At 42.7% G+C, this 20524-nt stretch overlaps 1 protein-coding gene across 9 annotated transcripts in view; it reads right to left on the minus strand.

Annotated features, from left to right (window-relative positions):
* The window catches only part of RREB1 (ras responsive element binding protein 1), a 238983-nt gene that overhangs the window by 103211 nt on the left and 115248 nt on the right, over nt 1-20524 (minus strand). For 7 of the 9 annotated variants that reach the window (XM_070747211.1, XM_070747209.1, XM_070747210.1 and 4 more), the window contains one exon: nt 5624-5706. The exons of the other annotated variants lie outside the window; for them this stretch is intronic. The gene's annotated coding sequence lies outside the window, so the exon portion shown is untranslated. The remainder of the gene's footprint in view (nt 1-5623; nt 5707-20524) is intronic. 9 annotated transcript variants of the gene reach the window in all.

Genomic DNA, 20524 nt, shown 5'->3' on the forward strand with positions numbered 1-20524 from the left:
GTTACTGTGGATTTACCAACCACGTCTGCTGGAAGTTTGTTCCAAGGATCTACTACTCTTTCAGTAAAATAATATTTTCTCATGTTGCTTTTGATCTTTCCCCCAACTAACTTCAGATTGTGTCCCCTTGTTCTTGTGTTCACTTTCCTATTAAAACACTTCCCTCCTGAACCTTATTTAACCCTTTGACATATTTAAATGTTTCGATCATGTCCCCCCTTTTCCTTCTGTCCTCCAGACTATACAGATTGAGTTCATGAAGTCTTTCCTGATACGTTTTATGCTTAAGAATTATAAATTGGACAGTGAATACTCCTTACAAACTGCTTAGATATTTTCATAAGAACAAACATAGCTTTTTGTAAAAAAATACAGTTTAATTTGCTTTCAAGAAAACGAGGCATTTTTTTTGCACATCTTTTGGAGACACTGGGCTGTCTCACAGAAATGTTAAGCTCAGCTGCCTCTTAAAGTCTCCACACCTCCCGTGGCATCTTCTGCCATTTAGAATGTCTAACAATGCAGCAGAAACGTAAGTTTTTTATGGTCACATTCTCATGAAATCTTTCCCTGAGGAAAATGATCTTTGCCCTCAAGGAGCGAGTTCCCAGGACACTGATGTAGTTTTAATGAAAGCTACACACAAACTGCCCAGTTGCACTGTCAAAAAATGGACCTGTTTAGATGAAGGAAGCATTATCGCAGGTTAAAGTTCACAGGAATGCCTCCTTCGCTTCCCTTTGGACCCAGGCCCTCCAAGAAAAGGAGCTAGCAATAGCTGTAAGACTCAAAACCATTAACACATATAAATAGACTACTAGAAGCTACCCACGGCAAACAAATCAGTGGGCTTTTGACAAAGGCCAGCTCAGAGGCAATATCAGAATGGTCAGCCCAAATGCCCTGGAAAAAAGGCCCTAGGAGACCAGGCATGATTTAAAATAATAACAATACAAAAAAGAAGAAACTAAATTAAACCAAGGCTTGCTGTTTCTCATTCAGTCTCAACAGGAAGAAACTTGCTAAATTTGTTTCCTGTTGGGATTTTTAAAAAAAAAACTTAGGAAAGAAGTAATTATCTAAGTGAACACCACTTTATACACACACACATAGCAACATATGTTGGGGGGGGTGAGTGCGTGTGTGTGTGTGTGTGTATCTCCCAACTATGATTTCTCTCATACTGCCTTCCCCATGAAGCATATGTTGGATTTAAAAAATAGCAAGATGGGGAAGGCATGATTCTCCAGCCTATAGGAGAGTCCACAGTCAGTCCGTCCGTCAGCCAATCAGGACTGAGGAAAAAATTCCATCGTTCCTACCAATATTTGCCAGACACAAAGATGATTGGAGGTTATAATGCACAGATTGGGCTAGTCCTCCAATAGACAGAGCAGAGCAAGAAGCAACAGGATAATAAAACCCAGTTATTCCTTTGATTACGCCCCCTCTCCTTACTTGTTGATAACAGTTCCAAATCTGTACAAATTAGGCCAAAGAAAACACTGTTAACATAGAAACATAGAAGACTGACGGCAGAAAAAGACCTCATGGTCCATCTAGTCTGCCCTTATACTATTTCCTATATTTTATCCTAGATTGGATATATGTTTATCCCAAGCATGTTTAAATTCAATTACTGTGGATTTACCAACCACCTCTGCTGGAAGTTTGTTCCAAGCATCTACTATTCTTTCAGCAAAATAATATTTTCTCACGTTGCTTCTGATCTTTCCCCCAACTAACCTCAGATTGTGCCCCCTTCTTGTGTTCTCTTTCCTATTAAAACACTTCCCTCCTGAACTTTATTTAACCCTTTAACGTATTTAAATGTTTCGATCATGTCCCCCCTTTCCCTTCTGTCCTCCAGACTGTACAGATTTATTTTAATTTATTTATTTTATTTATTAAATTTGTATGCCGCCCCTCTCCGTAGACTCGGGGCGGAGATGAAGTTCATTAAGTCTTTCCTGATAGGTTTTATGCTTAAGACCTTCCACCATTTTTGTAGCCCATCTTTGGACCCGTTCAATTTTGTCAATATCTTTTTTGTAAGTGAGGTCTCCAGAACTGAACACAGTATTCCAAATGTGGTCTCGCCAGCGCTTTATACAGTGAGATCACAATCTCCCTCTTCCTGCTTGTTATATTTCTAGCTATGCAGGCAAGCATTCTACTTAACATTTCCAACTCTATTATTGTTAGGGTACCCAAAGCAGGAAAGTAACTCACAGAGAATATTTAACATAACTAATTAAAGATGAGTTGGGTTGAAAAAGAGACTGGTCAAAAGTTGCCTTGCTGACTTTCATGCCTAAAGCAAAATTAGAACTCAGAGTTTCCTAGTGCATTAATCATTAGACCAAACTAGCCTATTAATAGTAATTAACATGTACGTAATAATGTAATAATATTAATACTGTATTAATAATACTAATGCTATCCTGTTTCCCCCAAAATAAGACATCTCCTGATAAGCCCAATCGGGCTTTTGAGTGCTTGGCAATAAGGCCAAGTGCTTATTTCAGGGTTCAAAAAAATATAAGACAGGGTCTTATTTTCAGGAAAACACGGTAATTGGCTAGATTCATAGATTGTTTGGCTTATTTATTTATTTATTTATTTACTTTCTTTCTTACTTACTTACTTACTTACTTACTTACTTACTTACTTACTTACTTATTTATTTGGGTTTTTTTCTGCCGCCCTTCTCCTTAGACTCAGGGCGGCTTACAACATGTTAGCAATAGCACTTTTTAACAGAGCCAGCATATTGCCCCCACAATCCGGGTCCTCATTTTACCCACCTCGGAAGGAAGGAAGGCTGAGTCAACCTTGAGCCGGTGATGAGATTTGAACCGCTGACCTTCAGATCTACAGTCAGCTTCAGTGGCCTGCAGTACAGTACTCTACCTGCTGCGCCACCCCGGCTCTTTTCCCCAACTACTAAACTATTAATTAACTTTTACAAACCAGATTTTAGCTTAGAAGAATATGTGAAGCTAATCAAGCCATGTGACATCACTTGTGTGTGTGTGTTTGTGTGTGTGTGTGTGTGTGTGTTTTCTCCTATAACTTTTCTTTGTTACATAGATAGCAATGTATGAATCTGCCAAGATCTCTGACTAAAATGACTATAATACTACAAAGACCTCAAGATTTTCTCAATACTTGAGAAGTGAGACCAAGTGTGAACATTCACACTTTTTACAACACTTGTGGCATCGTGAGCGATACCTTTGCTGCAATCCTTATTTGTCTGCTCTTGAGTGTCTTTCCTGTTTAACAAACTTGGTTATGAAAAGCAGAGAATTTTGGTGCACATTTTAGTGCAATCAATGTTTTCATTCAATATTGCAATTGATTGAAAGCCCATTGGCAGTTTCCTCTTCCTTATGATACTGTATATAAGGTATATTTCAAGGTGGTATTCACTTACTTTTCCTATTGATTTGCAAATGTACCTTACTCACATGTGCTGCTAGCATGCATGCGCATGGCTTCAAACCATGCCTAAATAGGACAGCATAGAGCTGAGGTGGGTGGGTGGCGGGGTTCCAACTACGGGTTCGCTCAAATCGGCTGAATACCACCCCAGGTACATTTATTTAAACATCATGCCAGGTTGGATGTTGATGATGTAATACAGGTTAGAAAGATGTGGAATTCACATCACTGCACTGGACATTACTGCTAGACCAGCAATTGTCTCTGAAGAAAGCAGGAAGCACAGAGAAACGAATTCACCGTCATACAAATTCACACTATATCTGAAATTTGCTTTCTAGGCTCCAGACGTTAGACATAAGAATAGCCTTTTTGCCAGATGAAATTAAGTATTTCCAGAAGGGAATAAGTAAACAATTTCATATTCAACATCTTGAAAACATCTTGTGTGGGAGATATGTTATGTTTTGATTTGTTTCTAAAGAGCAAATTCACGTTCCCCTTTTTTAAAATTCTTATTTTTTTAAAAACTGACCAGGTTTGATTAATGTATTTGTGTGCTTGATTAAAATATTCGTGACTTATGTACAGGTAAGTCCACAACTTACAACCACAACTGAGCTACAAATTAATGTTATAAGACAGACGTTAAGTGAATTTTGCCCCATTTTGTAACTCTTCTTGCCACAATCATCCCTGCAGTTGATAAGTTACACAGTTGTTAAGTGAATCTGGCTTCCCCATTGACTTTGCTTGCCAGGTCACAAACAGTGATCACATAGAAACATAGAAACATAGAAGACTGACGGCAGAAAAAGACCTCATGGTCCATCTAGTCTGCCCTTATACTATTTTCTGTATTTTATCTTAGGATGGATATATGTTTCTCCCAGACATGCTGAAATTCAGTTACTGTGGATTTACCAACCACGTCTGCTGGAAGTTTGTTCCAAGGATCTACTACTCTTTCAGTAAAATAATATTTTCTCATGTTGCTTTTGATCTTTCCCCCAACTAACTTCAGATTGTGTCCCCTTGTTCTTGCTGTTCACTTTCCTATTAAAATGCTCGAGACACTGCAGCTGTCATGAATATGAATCAGCTGCCAAGCCTTTTAATTTTGATCATGTGACAGAGCAGAGGGATCAGCATTGTTCTCATTAGCACACGGAAGGACTAGAAACAATGGAATGAAACTGCAAGGGAGAAGATTTAGATTAGATATAAGAAAAAACTTTCTAACAATAATGGTGATAAACCAGTGAAACAGTTTGTCACAGGAGGTGGTGAACTCTCCTTCACTGGAGGTCTTCAAACAGAGACTGGACACTCATCTTTCTGGGATGGTTTGATGAATCCTGCATTGAGCAGGGGGTTGGACCGGATGACCCTGGAGGTCCCTTCCAACTCTACCGTTCTATGATTCTATGATACTGTGTTGGTTATGACCTATAAAGCCCTTCATGGCACCGGACCAGATTATCTCCGGGACCACCTTCTGCTGCACGAATCCCAGCGACCAGTTAGGTCCCACAGAGTGGGTCTTCTCCGGGTCCCGCCAACTAAACAATGTCACTTGGCGGGACCCAGGGGAAGAGCCTTCTCTGTGGCGGCCCCGGCCCTCTGGAACCAACTCCCCCCCAGAGATTAGAATTGCCCCCACCCTCCTTGCCTTTCGTAAGCTTCTTAAAACCCACCTCTGCCACCAGGCATGGGGGAATTAAGATGATCTTTCCCCCTAGGCCTCTACAATTTATGCATGGTATGTTTGTATGTATGATTGGTTTTATAACAAGGGTTTTTAGCTGTTTTTTGTCACCGTTGTTAGCCGCCCCAGTCCACAGAGAGGGGCAGCATACAAATCCAATCAATCAATCAATCAATCAATCAATAAATAAATAAATAAATAAATAGCTGCTCCATCCATACACACACACTCCCAATCCCATCTTCTTCTCTGTTTGTGTTTTTGGTGATCCCCGGCAGCACAAAAATAGACTTCCTTTCCCAATGCACAAGTCAAGTGCCTCCCTTCCCACCTGAACCCAAACAGCAATCACTCAGCAGTCTGGGTTGCTTCCACATTCTGCTGATCTCTAAGGATTAAACACAGTGATACAGGCACTTAAAAGGGGAGGGGAGAAATGAGAAAGAACCCATGTTGGTCCAAACTAACCTTTAAAATGTGAATTCTGAGTTGTTGGTGTAAACTGAGTCTTGATGATGTCAGCACAAATGAAGGATTAGTACAAAAACTGCCTAGAAAAAAGAAAGGAAAATGAAAAAGATAAGGGTCTTCCCACAACTGCTTTTTTTAAATTGCATTACATGTCTGTCACTTCTTTGTCAGTGGATTACTTCAGTGTTTCCCAACCTTGGCAACTTGAAGATATTTGGACTTCAACTCCCAGAATTCCCCAGCCAGCGAATGCTGGCTGGGGAATTCTGGGAGTTGAAGTCCAAATATCTTCAAGTTGCCAAGGTTGGGAAACACTGGATTACTTGATATTTGTATTTTTAGTACACGGGTCATTTTCCTTCAGACAAATAAATTAAATTTATTTGTTTTAATTTAGTATTGGCAAACCTCTCAAAATAAAGCCTGGAGGAAGCTGACACCTGCCTCAGAACCACACATAATGTTTATGATTTGTTTTTCTATTAGCTCCCACACCACCACCAAAAAAAATATCAGTTACCAGAGTTCATACTTTGGAATCTACAACAGCAATTTATAAAGTTTACACCCATATAAGGATGTACTAATACAAGCAGTACAAATATCTAGAGAAAAATTGAACAGCTTACAGCCTTTGGGCAGGCCTACAATGTAATCGAAAACAAAAGTTGATAATCTACGCCAAAAAAAATTTGAGAAATATTAGTGCCTGGTACTTGATGCATTGTTTTTGCACTCCAAAAGAGTAAAAGGCAAAACATGCAAAATATTTTTAACTGATATTATAAATTCACCAGTAACTTGGATCATAAGAGGCTTTACAAATTAAACCTTATACTGCACCTCTGAAACTCAGAAATGTTCATAGCTCCATGATACATTTCCCAAAAATTTCAGCACGTGACTTGAAAGAGATAGGCAAAAGATGGCATTGCATCCCTGTTCTTATTGATTTTAAACAGTATTTGATTTATTTGTTTTGAACCATTTTTTTGCCATCCCCCTCAAAGTAGCTCCTGAATTGATGAATATTTCTGGTGCACAGTATCAGCCTAGGTTCCATTTCTTGATTAAATTAACTGACTGAACTATGGAGATTTTTTTTTAAATTGCCTTTTTTTTCAATTGGAAACTCTAAGTAAATAGGCGTTGATTGCTTACCTGAACGCCTCTTCTCGTACGGTGAGCGGGTACAGCAGTCACATGGGTTGCTCATGTCCAATCCGGTGGAACTGAGCCTAGTATTAAAAAAGCTTGCCGGATCCGCCCCTTCCCCAGAATTCGCGAATCCATAGACTAGGCTCAGTTGTGAAGCTCTGTAGTGTTCAACTCTCATTGTTAGAGGAAGAAAGATATAGAAAAGGTAAAGAAGACACATACAAGGGCGGGAAGTGACTGCTGTACCCGCTCACCGTACGAGAAGAGGCGTTCAGGTAAGCAATCAACGCCTATTCTCCGTACTGAAGGAGCGGGTCCAGCAGTCACATGGGACATACCCAATAGATGGTCCCTAGGGTGGGATTAGCTTGCTATCGAGTGAGATAACGGATTGGAGTACCCTTCTGCCGAAGGCAGCGTCCGCTGAAGCGTAAGAATCAATTTTGTAGTGCCTGATGAAGGAATTTGGCGAGGCCCAAGTGGCTGCTTTGCAGACCTCCTCCAACGGGGCTTGAGTCGCCCAAGCGGCCGAGGTGGCTGCGCTCCTGGTGGAATGCGCAGTGATGTTCCTTGGAACTGAGAGGGAGGCCGACTCATAGGCCTTAGATATGGTCCCTCTGATCCAACGGCCTATTACTGTTGAAGACACTTTGGCCCCCATGACTCTGGGATGATAGGCTACAAAAAGTGCTTCTGACCTCCGAAAGGGTCCTGTGCGTTGGATATATATTCTCAGCGCTCTGGTGAGATCCAGGGTGTGCCATCTAATTGCCAAGGGATGGTCTCGTTGGAGGCAGAAGGAAGGTAGGACAATATCCTGAGATCTGTGGAACATGGAACTGACCTTGGGTAAGAAGGTAGGGTCCAGTCGCAAGACTACCTTGTCCTGATGGAATTGACAAAGGTCCTGCCTGATTGAGAGGGCAGCCAGCTCCGAAATGCGCCGGGCAGAGGTAATAGCCACCAGGAAAGCTACCTTAAAGGATAGGTACCTGAGGGATGCCGATTTTAGGGGTTCGTATGGTGCCTGCGTGAGGGAATGGAGAACCCGTGGCAAATCCCAGGAAGGATACCTGTGGACCTTGGAAGGTCTGAGGTTGGCTATGCCCTTGAGGAATTCCTGAACTTCAGGGAAGGATCGGAGAGGCTGTCTGCGGGGACCCCCTAGGACAGATGAAATGGCTGCCAGATGACGCCGGAGGGTGCTGGTGGAAAGTCCTTTATGGAAGCCTTGCATAAGGAAGGAAATAATTCTGTGTATGGGGATGCACAGAGGGGAGAGACCTTCCTGTAGACACCACTGGTGAAACTTGGACCACGTGTGGTCGTAGATTCGATTGGTCGAGCCCCTCCTGGCCTTTAAAATGACCTCCACTGAATCGGGGTCATGACCACGCAGTTCTAAATCTCTCCTGATAACAGCCAGGCGGTGAGGTGGAACCACTCCGGGTCTGGATGGAAAGATGCCCCCTGCCGCAGCATATCCCCCGAAACGGGGAGTCGCCAAGGGTCCTGGACGGACAGCTGTTGGAGATCCGCGAACCAGGGCCGGCGGGGCCAATGAGGGGCGATTAAGATTACTCGGGCCCTCTCGGTGAGGACCTTGTGAATCACGTCCGGGAGGATTGGAATTGGAGGAAATGCGTAGAGTAGGCCTGGAGGCCATGGACTCCGGAGGGCATTGATTGCTTCCGCTCCCGGGGATGGAAATCTGGAATAGAAGCGAGGGAGTTGGGCGTTCGCATTGGTCGCGAAGAGATCCAGGACTGGTAGGCCGAATCTGAGGGTGATTTGATGGAACAGGTCTTGATGGAGGTTCCACTCTCCTGGGTCTATCGTTGCTCGGGATAGCCAATCCGCCTGGACGTTGAGACTCCCCGAGATGTGATCGGCTAGGAGCGACTGGAGATGTTTTTCCGCCCAAAGGCCCAACTTGAGGGCCTCCCTCATGAGAGCCTTGGATCTCGTGCCCCCCTGTCTGCAGATATGGCTTTTTGTGGCAATGTTGTCGGTGAGAATGAGAACGTGCCGGTTGGGAATGCGAGGAGAGAAATGTTTCAGAGCCAGGGAAACGGCTCTTAACTCTAGCCAATTGATTGGCCTGGAAGCTTCCTCCGGGGACCACGTGCCCTGGGCTATCATCCCCAGGGCGTGGGCGCCCCATCCCGATAGACTGGCATCTGTGGTGATGACAAATTGATCCGGGCACCTGAACGGGGATCCTTTGTCCATGGCCGGAGACTTCCACCACTTGAAGGATCTGCGAACACTCAGTGGGATGACAATGCGTCGATTTGAGTTGCTGTGCCCCGATCTCTGAAAAGGCAACAGTAGCCACTGGAGTTCCCTAGCATGAAGGCGAGCCCAGGGAATGATGCCTATGCATGACACCATCTTCCCCAAAAGGGAAGATAGAGTAACTATGGATACTGAAGGATTAGATAAAATGTTAGAAATTAACTCCACTATACTGAGTTTTCTCTCGGGAGAGAGAAAAACCTGGGAGGACTTTGAATCAATAATGGACCCCAGGTGAGAAATGGAAGTGGATGGTTGGAGGTGACTTTTATCAAAGTTGATGGAAAATCCATGGTCCTGAAGGACTGACATGGTGACAGAAAGGTCTGTTTTCACTCTCTCTAGGGAGTTCCCATGAATTAAAATATCATCAAGATAACATAAAATGTGGATGGGAGACGCCCGAATATAGGCCGCCAGGGACCCCAAGAGCTTTGTAAAGACCCGAGGGGCCGAGGAAAGGCCAAATGGCATCGCCCTATACTGGAAATGCCTGCCTTGAAAGGAAAAACGTAAAAATTTTCTGTGGCATTTGGCTATAGGAATGTGAAGGTAGGCCTCAGTGAGGTCTAAGGAGACCATGAAATCTCCCGAGTGAATGGCGGCCAAAATAGAAGACAAGGAGTGCATCTTAAACTTCCTATATTTGATGAATAGGTTTAGTTTCTTTAAATCCAAAATGGCTCTCCAACCTCCGGAGGACTTTGGAACCATAAATAGGATGGAGTAAAAACCTAGGCCCTTCTGACCGGAAGGGACCGGTTGAATGGCTCTGATGGACAAAAGATGAGAAATGTCCTCCTCCATACGGTTACAATCTGAGGATGACCTGGGAGAAGGGCAGGAAATAAAACGTTTAGGGGGAGGAGAAATAAATTCTAAAAGAAGGCCTGTTTGAACAGTGTCAATGACCCAAGGGTCCTTGGAGGTGAGACGCCAATTAGAGGCGAAATGAGCTAGGCGACCCCCTATGGGAATGGAGGTAAGATTACCATCTAGGTTTTTTTGAAGCCCTGTTAGAGGAAGCTCCCCTTTGGAAACGAAACCCTCTACCCCTGGAGTTCCTACCTTGGGAACGAAAGCGGGGGGAATACTGACCTGGAGATCTCTGATAGGAAGCCGCTTGATCTTGCTGGCGCCCTGGGCGACGAAAGGACTGCGTTTTGGTAACCTTTTTGGTGGTTGGACCCAAAACTTTCTTCTTGTCCGTGGTCTCCGTGAGGAGTGGATCCAGAAGATCACCGAAGAGAAGGTCGCGCTTTAAGGGGCCCTGGGATAACTGCCACTTTTGGCGAACTCCCGCTTGCCAAGGGCGAATCCATAGGAGTCTTCTTGCCGTTGTAGAGGCTGCAATAGACTTAGCAGAAAATCTAGTAGATTGCAAGGTGGCATCAGCCACGTACTGGGCAGCTGCAAAGACCTTGTTGAAGTCTTGCTGACCTCTCAAGTCATCGGGAGGAATGTGCTGTTGAAGTTGGCGAAGCCACAGCAGCATGGCTCTGGAGAAGAAGGAGGCCGCTGCAGAACTTTTAATGGCCCAGGAATCAGCGGTGAATCCTCTTTTGAGCATTTGCTCGATGCGCTTGTCCTCTGGGCGGAGGACTTCCTCCGCCTCGCCTGGCACAGCCGCTGCCGAGTGAAGAATCTTGACAGGTTCATCTGGTTTGGGAAAGGATAGAAGCTCTTCATAGGAAGAGGAAAGTTTATACAACTTTCTGTCCTTGGTGGAGGGATTAAGGCCAGAGGCTGGAAAATCCCACTGTTTGAGTAAGGCATCTTTAAACAATTTAGGCATAGGAATTACCTCGTTATCCTCCTGTTCCTCTGTGAAGTAAGGTAAATTCTCCTCCGGGGGATCAGTGGAAGTGGAGGCTTGTTTCTCCTGGGCCGCTAATCCCGTAGAAATTCTAGCTTTGAGGAGGAGAGATTTGAATAGTTGAGAAGGAAAAATAGTAATTGGAGGAGGGACTTTTATTTGGGATTCCTCATCCTCTGATAAGCCCTGAAAAGGGTCTTCATCCTCCTCTACATCCTCATATTCATCCTGGGAGGATTCTGAATCATCCTGAATAGGAGCTCTGACCGCTGGGGAAGAACCCAAGGGGCGGGAGGAACGAGAAGGAGGAAGAGGTAAAGGAAGCTCATTGATGGTGGAGAGTTTGGCATCAATGGCTTTGGACAACACAGCAAAAATAGATTGGAACTCAGGAGGTAAACTGGAAATATCAGCAGAAATGGCAGAAGAATCCCTAAAGGCCTGGGAGGATCCTGGCTGGGGGGAATCTTCAATAATATCTGGTTCCTCTGGACCTATGCCCCATAGGTTAGGTTGGGGTCTGTCTAGGTTTGGCTCATCCAGAGATAACACAGGGACCCCAGAAGGAGGCAGACTAGAGGCCTCTGGTGGGTCTTGACTACTGATTACTTGGGCCTGCACTTTCAAACGTTTTGCTGATTTGTCATGGATTTTTTGTAGGGCTAGGTCCCTTCTCTTCTCGGCCCTGGTGACCTTGGTCGAGGGGCGGGCCCCTGGAGAAGAGGAGGAAGAGGCCTGGGGGATACTAGTAATCTCATCGCCTGTAGGCCTGGCCTCTCTGGGACCTTTAGTTGTGCCTCTCTTGGGAAAAGTAGCCATAGTCTGACAATTAACAGAAGACAAGGCTGAGCCAATAACTGAATTATAAGGAGAAGATTTCAAGGACTTCCCAAGAGGAATGGATCCTGCTTCGAGGCCTCGAAGCTGCTGAAACGTGAGGACAATCTGGGCAAACCCAGAGTTCGTGCCCCCAAATCCAGCGGGGCCAGCCTCCCTAAACTTTGTAATTAAGTAAACCAAGGCACTCTGGTTGGAGGCTTAGCCGGTGGAGAATTTAGCCTGGGACCCCCAAGGCCCGCTCCCGGATCCACGCGGTGGACTGAGGCCTACGCGGCTGGCAGAAGGCCAACACGAGAGGCCTAGATTTTTTAAAAAAGGGCGCGAAGGCCTTCGCGCCGAAAAGATCGCTCCGTAGAATTTCTTAAGGGAAAAGCGATCGACTAAGTCCAGGAGACTAGAAGGCGTCTCACTCCGCAGGAGGTATTTTATAAGCCCTTAAATATTTGCATACAATAAATAATCAATAATTCAATGGATAAATACTTGCACCAGAACCTCCAGGCCAAAGGATTAGAAGAATCCACAAGCGGCCGCAGGAATCGTAACCGGCAAAACCGCCGGGGGAAAACGAAACCGCAACTTCTCCCAAGGAAAAAAACCGAGCCGCTTTTTTACTTTTTTTCTTTTAAACGGCTGGCGCAATTAGTGCAAGTAATTGAATAAAGACAATAAATCTTACTACTTTTTGAAGGAAAGATCGAAGGGAAGGTGTTAGAATGTTGAACGAGCTATCACAATACAACCGCAGGATATGCGAACTGAGCGAATTCTGGGGAAGGGGCGGATCCGGCAAGCTTTTTTAATACTAGGCTCAGTTCCACCGGATTGGACATGAGCAACCCATGTGACTGCTGGACCCGCTCCTTCAGTACGGAGAAATGATAAAACTATTGATTCCCTCATCCATAGCGCTTATAGATGATGACAGAAATTGTAGCCCAATACATTGGAAGAGAACACTGTATTGTTCCCAAAACAAAAGGAGTTCTGCTACTAAAAGGTCTTAAGCATAAAACGTATCAGGAAAGACATAATGAACTCAATCTGTATAGTCTGGAAGACAGAAGGAAAAGGGGGGACATGATCTAAACATTTAAATATGTTAAAAGGTTAAATAAGGTTCAGGAGGGAACTGTTTTTAATAGGAAAGTGAACACAAGAACAAGGGGACACAATCTGAAGTTAGTTGGGGGAAAGATCAAAAGCAACGTGAGGAAATATTATTTCACTGAAAGAGTAGTAGATCCTTGGAACAAACTTCCAGCAGACGTGGTTGGTAAATCCACAGTAACTGAATTTAAACATGCCTGGGATAAACATATATCCATCCTAAGATAAAATACAGGAAATAGTATAAGGGCAGACTAGATGGACCATGAGGTCTTTTTCTGCCGTCAGTCTTCTGTGTTTCTAAAGATCCCATATTCAAAGAGATAAACAAAATGGACATTAAGACCTTATACATGCAACACCAGTCCAATTATCAGAGTATCAGAATCCCTCCCGTGAGTCTATAAAGGAGCCCTGCTTCCACTCAACATGTTGCTTCACAGCCTGCATTGTTCAATCAGCTGTCAGACTTATCTTTATCTGCTAAGAGAATGCCAGAAAACAAGGGTTTGGCCCATTTCAGCCTGCTTTTAAGAACATGTCCAGGCAAACTAAAAATCAAGGTTTTCAAAGCGAGATAGTCTGTAGGGTTGCTAGCAGCATCATGGACTGCACAAGTTGGAACAGCACGAGAATTTCAAATACTGTACATGCACCACTACTTCAGGCAACACCTTATCAAAGTCAAACACACTGTTCTCCCTAGTCCTTTCCACTCCAGACGAGAAGCAATTAATGGGGACATATAAAAGAAGTTGCTTTCCTTACACATTATATTGTTCCTTTGGTGTAATCACATGGAGATTTATCCTCTTTAAGGCAAAACACTGCTGTTGCCTCTTTTTTTTCCTTTGAAAAGAAACAATTCCTTGGATTAAGTTTGCTTACAAATGTTTACATGCTTTACACCAATTTGGGATTTAATTCTAAGGCTTCCTGGTTTCCTGAAGCAAAAAACCAACATACAGCCCTTTTTTCTTTTGGCTTTTGAGAGGAGAAATCTGGGCTGTACTTGGTCATTAACATCTTCAAATTTCTGCACTGTCAACTCACCCTCAATATAACTGAATAAAGTATTTTCAACTTTTGTCATTGCTCCTTAGCAATGTTTGCTATTCTGAAGCACATCTATTTGCTGTTGTTTACATAATGCTATTACCTACCCCCACCCCAGATCTAAGTATTGCCCACAAGATCATATGCTGCAACGTCCTGCCTGTCGGCGACTACTTCAGCTTCAACCACAACAACACAAGAGTACACAACAGATTTAACACTCCTGTTCTGTTTAAGAAAAGTAACAAATCTTATGTTCCCGGGTCACCCTGACCCGGACCGAAAACTCTTCATTTGCAGTGCTTATGTTTGGTCTTTTTGAAAGCTTTTTTCACTTGGAAAGTAGTCTGAACATTTCTGCACACAATGATATGAAAATTGAAATGAAAAAAGTAAATCTTATTGGTTTATTTTGCGGATATAATGCACGCCCCCCCCTGTTTTTGTGAAATTTTTTTCAATTTATGGATAGTTTTGCTTGCAAAATGCATTCTATTTTACTAAAGTTGGTATGGGATTGGTAGCTTGAACATTTCTGAACATAATGATATGAAAATTGAACTGGAAAAATTGATGCATATTGGTTTATTTTGTTGATGAAATGCACGCCCCCCCGTTTTTTTTAAATAGTCTTCACTTTATGGATAGTTTTGCTAGCAAAATACATTCTATTTCACTAAAGTTGGTGTGGGATTGGTAGCTTGAACATTTCTGAACATAATGATATGAAAATTGAACTGGAAAAATTGATGCATATTGGTTTATTTTGCACATAAAGTATGCCTCAATTATTTCAATTTATATAAAAATTATACTGTTAATTTCAAACTTACATACTTTTTTTTAGTAAAATGGATTTGTTTCATAAAATTAGTTCTCTGGCTACAATGTGGTTGATTTTCAAAAGGATATTCCAAATATTTCTAGACAAATATGTATAAACAGTGACAATAATGGCACACAGCAAGGCCGAGGGGGGGTGGCCCTTTTGTGGCAAAAATAAACCAATAAGAACCATTTTTTTCAGTTCATTTATATTTTTCTTATATTCAGAAATGTTCAATTTAGTATATCAAACCTTTTGGGGGAAAATTCCTTAGGGATTTGTAGCCTTAAAAAATAGAAATTGACACGAAATTTAAAAAGGATGGGGGGAGGGGCTTTTTGATCAAAATAAAAATATAAGTCTCAATTATTCCAGTTCAATTTTCATATCATTATGTTAATAAATGTTCAAACTAGTTTTCCAGTTGAAAAAGTTTTCAAAAAGATCAAATTCAAGTACCTAAAAAAATTATTTTTGGTCCGGTCACATACGAACAGAAACAGATTCAAAGTTATGATTTTTTTTTGCCCAGAAAACAATTAGCCACCACCCCAAAAATATTTTTTGATGATCAGCATTGTTAAATTGAGTAAATGAATGCCTAAGATTTTAAAGAATATTTCGGATTTGGAGCATAAAAAAATAAAAAGTGAAAATGGTTGCAAGCAGCCAAGGGGGGGGGGAGGCCTTATTTCTGATGTTAAAAAACCAATAAGAATCATTTTTTTCAGTTCCTTTATATTTTTCTTATATTCAGAAATGTTCAAGCTACCAATCCCACACCAACTTTAGTAAAATAGAATGCATTTTGCAAGCAAAACTATCCATAAATTGAAAAAAATTTCACAAAAACGGGGGGGGGCGTGCATTATATCCGCAAAATAAACCAATAAGATTTACTTTTTTCATTTCAATTTTCATATCATTGTGTGCAGAAATGTTCAGACTACTTTCCAAGTGAAAAAAGCTTTCAAAAAGACCAAACATAAGCACTGCAAATGAAGAGTTTTCGGTCCGGGTCAGGGTGACCCGGGAACATAAAATTTGTAACTTTTTTTGCCCAGCAAAAACTAAGCCCCCCACCCCCCCCAAAAAATTCTCATAGAGAGAACCACTGAAATGATGAATAGTCATGAAATTTCAAGTTTCAGATATGCAGGGAAATTTTTTTACAGGGACTCAAACTTGGCTTCGGGTCACATACGACCCGAACAGAACAGCAGGGTTAAACTTAATATTAAGTGCTCCAAACTTGACTGTAAAAAATATGACTTCAGTAACAGAGTTGTCGAAGCGTGGAACTCATTAATGGGCTCCATAGTGTCATCCCCAAACCCCCAACAATTTACCCTTAGATTATCTATGGTTGACTTCTCCAGATTCCTAAGAGGACAGTAAGGGGCGAGTACAAGTGCACTAGAGTGCCTTCCATCCCCTGTCCTATTGCTCCCCTATATCTCCTATACCTTTCTTCTATTACTATATCTTCTTTTTCGTTCTTTCTTAGATATATTTTACTATGAGTATCTCCTCTATAATCTTTCTCATGTATTTTACTATGTGTATATACTGTATATATATATCCCTTAAAACCCTCATTATATTTGGACAAAATAAATAAATATGATGTCAAAAATGGTAATCCAGAACAGATTCCTTAACTGTTTATTCTTTATCACTATTGTAGAGTTCCTCTTTCTCACTTCAAACCCACCTGGATTTATCTACAACTTGCATCAGGACCTCTTGAAGTTTGTAATACCAAAAAATCCCCCCCCCAAAAAAATATTCCCAGCAAGGGGGGGAGTTTTGCAGCTGTTTTAGGCACTCAACTCTAATGACTGGAGTAGCAGGAGTAGTAAGAAAACGTCTGAAGCCAAAAAAAACCCAGGAAAATGAAGGAAAGATGCGAATCAACAGGTGTGTCTAGCCAAATTTTCTTTACTGGGCAGTTGAAGGTTACGATGTTTAAATAGCTAATTTTTTCATCCTGAGATCCTTCAACAATAATAGGGAGCATATATGCCAAAAGCTAAGATCAGGATAGTGAATATTAACACTGCATGAGTGCATACTATATATATCTACACTGCACAGAACCTACGGAGAACGTATCCACAAAACAAGCAAAGTCAGAATCTTCATAATAATAGCATTTTCAACCCTTAACTAGGATATATAGAAGGAAATATATATATATGTCACATGTTTTTTTGCTGAATTTGAAAAACTGAATACAAAGGGATTGGGCAGCATAAAAGTCACATACATAAATACATACATACAAACAAACAAACAAACAAACAAACAAACAAAATTGATTCCATGCCTGAAAATAATCTCCGTACGGAATATACAGATTTGAAATACGGATGTAATATTTGTATGACAGATGACCCAACTTTGAAATATTTCAGATAATTCTAGAAAGTATGTAGCTGGAATAGGCAACACAACACCAGGATGAAGAAGAACCATAAACAGTGGTACCACAAGTCTAATTCTTATCTATCTATATTAAAAAAGGCTGTATGTAAGTATGTGCCAGCATAACTCTGGAATGACTCGGCAATTTCAACCAAACTTGGTACCCAGATGACCTACAAATACTTGGGGGGGGAGACACCCCTCGGGAGTGTGTGTGTGTGTGTGTGTTCCAGCAGGAGAGCAAGTGTGGCATCCTAGAGTGCATGGGAGGGGGAAGGGAGAGGGCAGGGATGATGGATATGGGAGTAGCGGGAAGAAAGGCCCCTCTCATTGGCTTCCTGTCAGAGGCAGACGACACCCCCTGATAAATTTGGGGCATGAGAGAGGGAAGGGAGGGGGTAGGGATGGTGGGCATGGGAGTAGGGGGGGAAAGGGCTCTCTGTCGGACAAATAATTCGACATCTATAAAATACCTGGGCAATGCCAGGTTGGTTGGTTGATTTATTAAATTTATAAGCTGCCCCTCTCCTGACGGAATCAGGGCTGCGCACAACAATAAGATAATACAAAATTTAAAAACCTCAAAATAGAATAGGGTCATTCTTTGTCAAGTGGACCAGGTGTCCATTTGACTGATTTTTGCAGCCTTACTTGAAAAGAAACCATCAGAAAAGCAACATATATGATAGAAAAAAGTGATCTTTCTAATGAAATAAAAATGAAGATTACTGAAGGCGAGAAAACATAGAGCTCCGTTTCATCACCTTCAAACACCTTCATTAGAAAGAGCATGTTTTTTCTATCGCTCTCTGTTTTCTTGCCTTCAATCATCTTCATTTTTATTTCATTAGAAAGAACATGTTTCTTCTATCAAACAGGTTGTTTTTGGGGTGGTTTCTTTTCAAATAAGGCTTCAATTTCACCTGGTCCACTCGACAAAGAATGCCCCAGTACAATAAAAACAAATGCAAAGTTTAAAACCCAATATAAAACAAACATAGAGTCATCAATCATTCATACTATTGGCCGGAGCAGAATGTTATCGCTCAAAGGCTCCAGACGTGCAGGTATAGGTGTGTTTTCAAAGCCTTTTGGAAGGTCGGGAGAGTGGAGGTGCTGCAAATCTCTGGGGAAGTTGGTTCCAGAGGACCGGAGCCATGACAGAGAAGGCCCTTCCCCACGGTCCCACCAGCCAGCATTGCTTAGCCGACGGGACCCAGAGAAGGCCAACTCTATGCGATCTAATCGGTCGCTGGAACAAATGAGGCAGAAGATGGTCTCATTGATAATCTGGTCCAGGGCTTTATAAGTAGTAACAAATATCTTTAATTGCATTCCGAGACCGATCGGAAGCCAGTGCAGCTTGCGGAGTGATGGCGTAATAGGGATGTATCTGGGTAAATCCGTAACGACTCGCGCAACTGCATTCAGAACTAATTGAAGTCTCCGAACGTTCTTTAAGGGTAGCCCCAAATAGAGTGCATTGCAGTAATCGAGCCTCGGGGTGATGACGATGTGAGTGACTGCGAGAAGAGACAGTTCATCAGCTAGTGTAGCTTTAAAAACACTGCACGCCAACTGTGGGCAAACTGAGGCTGCCACAATGTATGTAATAACAGCCCTTGCCAATCATGGCTTTCACGTCCCAGTTTGACCATCAATTGGTCATGCAAATGCCAAGATCTGGAACACCCTGGACAGCCAAGAGACGATCGGTCTGGCTATTCTTACTAAGCCACAGTGGAAACTGAAGAAGCCGTAATTCCCTGATGAAGGAAAAGCTGCAATTCGGTGATGTCAGAAATCTCTCTGGGCATTTGGTCCTAGCACCTGTTATCTAGGAGAAAGGCAGGGAATCTTCTTTCCCACTCCTGGCTTAAGAGCCTGGCAAGCAAAGAGGGGAAGGTTGACTCTGACCTTCACAGCCAAAGATGCTTTCCTCCACAATTATACACTGAAGCAACATAGAAGGAGTTTGTTTACTCAGCCACTTTACACACTAAGTTAAGGCATTTTTCCCCACTAATTGACAGGGGAGGATTTAAAGTGTATGGTGTTCAGGCACGGACAGTAGTGTTCAGGCACGGACAGTAACCAATCGATGATCATTTTTCACTGCTTTTACAACCTTTAATCATCTTCAAGATTATTTTTACCTATCTTTTCAACCACAAATCATTCTGCTAAAAATCTTTTCAGGGATCCCAGAAGGGCAGTAACAAGGCTCTAATGTTCTCCGTACTGACGGAGCGGGTCCAGCAGTCACATGGGTTGCTCATGTCCAATCCGGTGGAACTGAGCCTAGTATTAAAAAAGCTTGCCGGATCCGCCCCTTCCCCAGAATTCGCTCAGTTCGCATATCCTGCGGTTGTATTGTGATAGCTCGTTCAACATTCTAACACCTTCCCTTCGATCTTTTTCTTCAAAATTAGTAAGAATTGTTTTATCATTATTATTTACTTGCACTAATAGCGCCAGCCGTTTGCGGCTCGGCTTTTTTCCTTTGGAGAAGTTGCGGTTTCGTTTTCCCCCGGCGGTTTTGCCGTGTACGATCCCCGCGGCCGCTTGTGGATTCTTTTAATCCTTTCGCCTGGAGGTTCTGGTGCAAGTATTAACCTATTGATTTATTGATTCTTTATTGTATATAAAATATTAAAGGGCTTAAGAATACCTCCTGCGGAGTGAGACGTCTCTATAGTCTCCTGGACTTAGTCGATCGCTTCCCCTTTAAAAAAATTTTACGGAGCGATTTTTCGGCGCGAAGGCCTTCGCGCCCTTTTTAAATTTAGGCCTCTCGTGTTGGCCTCCTGCCAGCCGCGTAGGCCTCAGTCCACCGCGTGGATCCCGGAGCGGGCCTTGGGGGTCCCAGGCTAAATTCTCCACCGGCTAAGCCTCCAACCAGAGTGCCTTGGTTTACTTAATTAATAAGTTTAGGGAGGCTGGCCCCGCTGGATCTGGGGACACGAACTCTGGGTTTGCCCAGATTGTCCTCAAGTCTCAGCAGCTTCGAGGCCTCGAAGCAGGATCCATTCCTCTTGGGAAGTCCTTGAAATTCTTCTCCTTATTTATTCAGTTATTGGCTCAGCCTTGTCTTCTGTTAATTGTCAGACTATGGCTACCTTTCCCAAGAGAGGCACAACTAAAGGTCCCAGAGAGGCCAGGCCTACAGGCGATGAGATTACTAGTATCCCCCAGGCCTCTTCCTCCTCTTCTCCAGGGGCCTGCCCCTCGACCAAGGTCACCAGGGCCGAGAAGAGAAGGGACCTAGCCCTACAAAGAATCCATGACAAATCAGCAAAACGTTTGAAAGTGCAGGCCCAAGTAATCAGTAGTCAAGACCCCCCAGAGGCTTCTAGTATACCTCCTT

This window comes from Erythrolamprus reginae, chromosome 3, assembly GCF_031021105.1.
Source record: "Erythrolamprus reginae isolate rEryReg1 chromosome 3, rEryReg1.hap1, whole genome shotgun sequence".
NCBI lineage: Eukaryota > Metazoa > Chordata > Lepidosauria > Squamata > Dipsadidae > Erythrolamprus > Erythrolamprus reginae.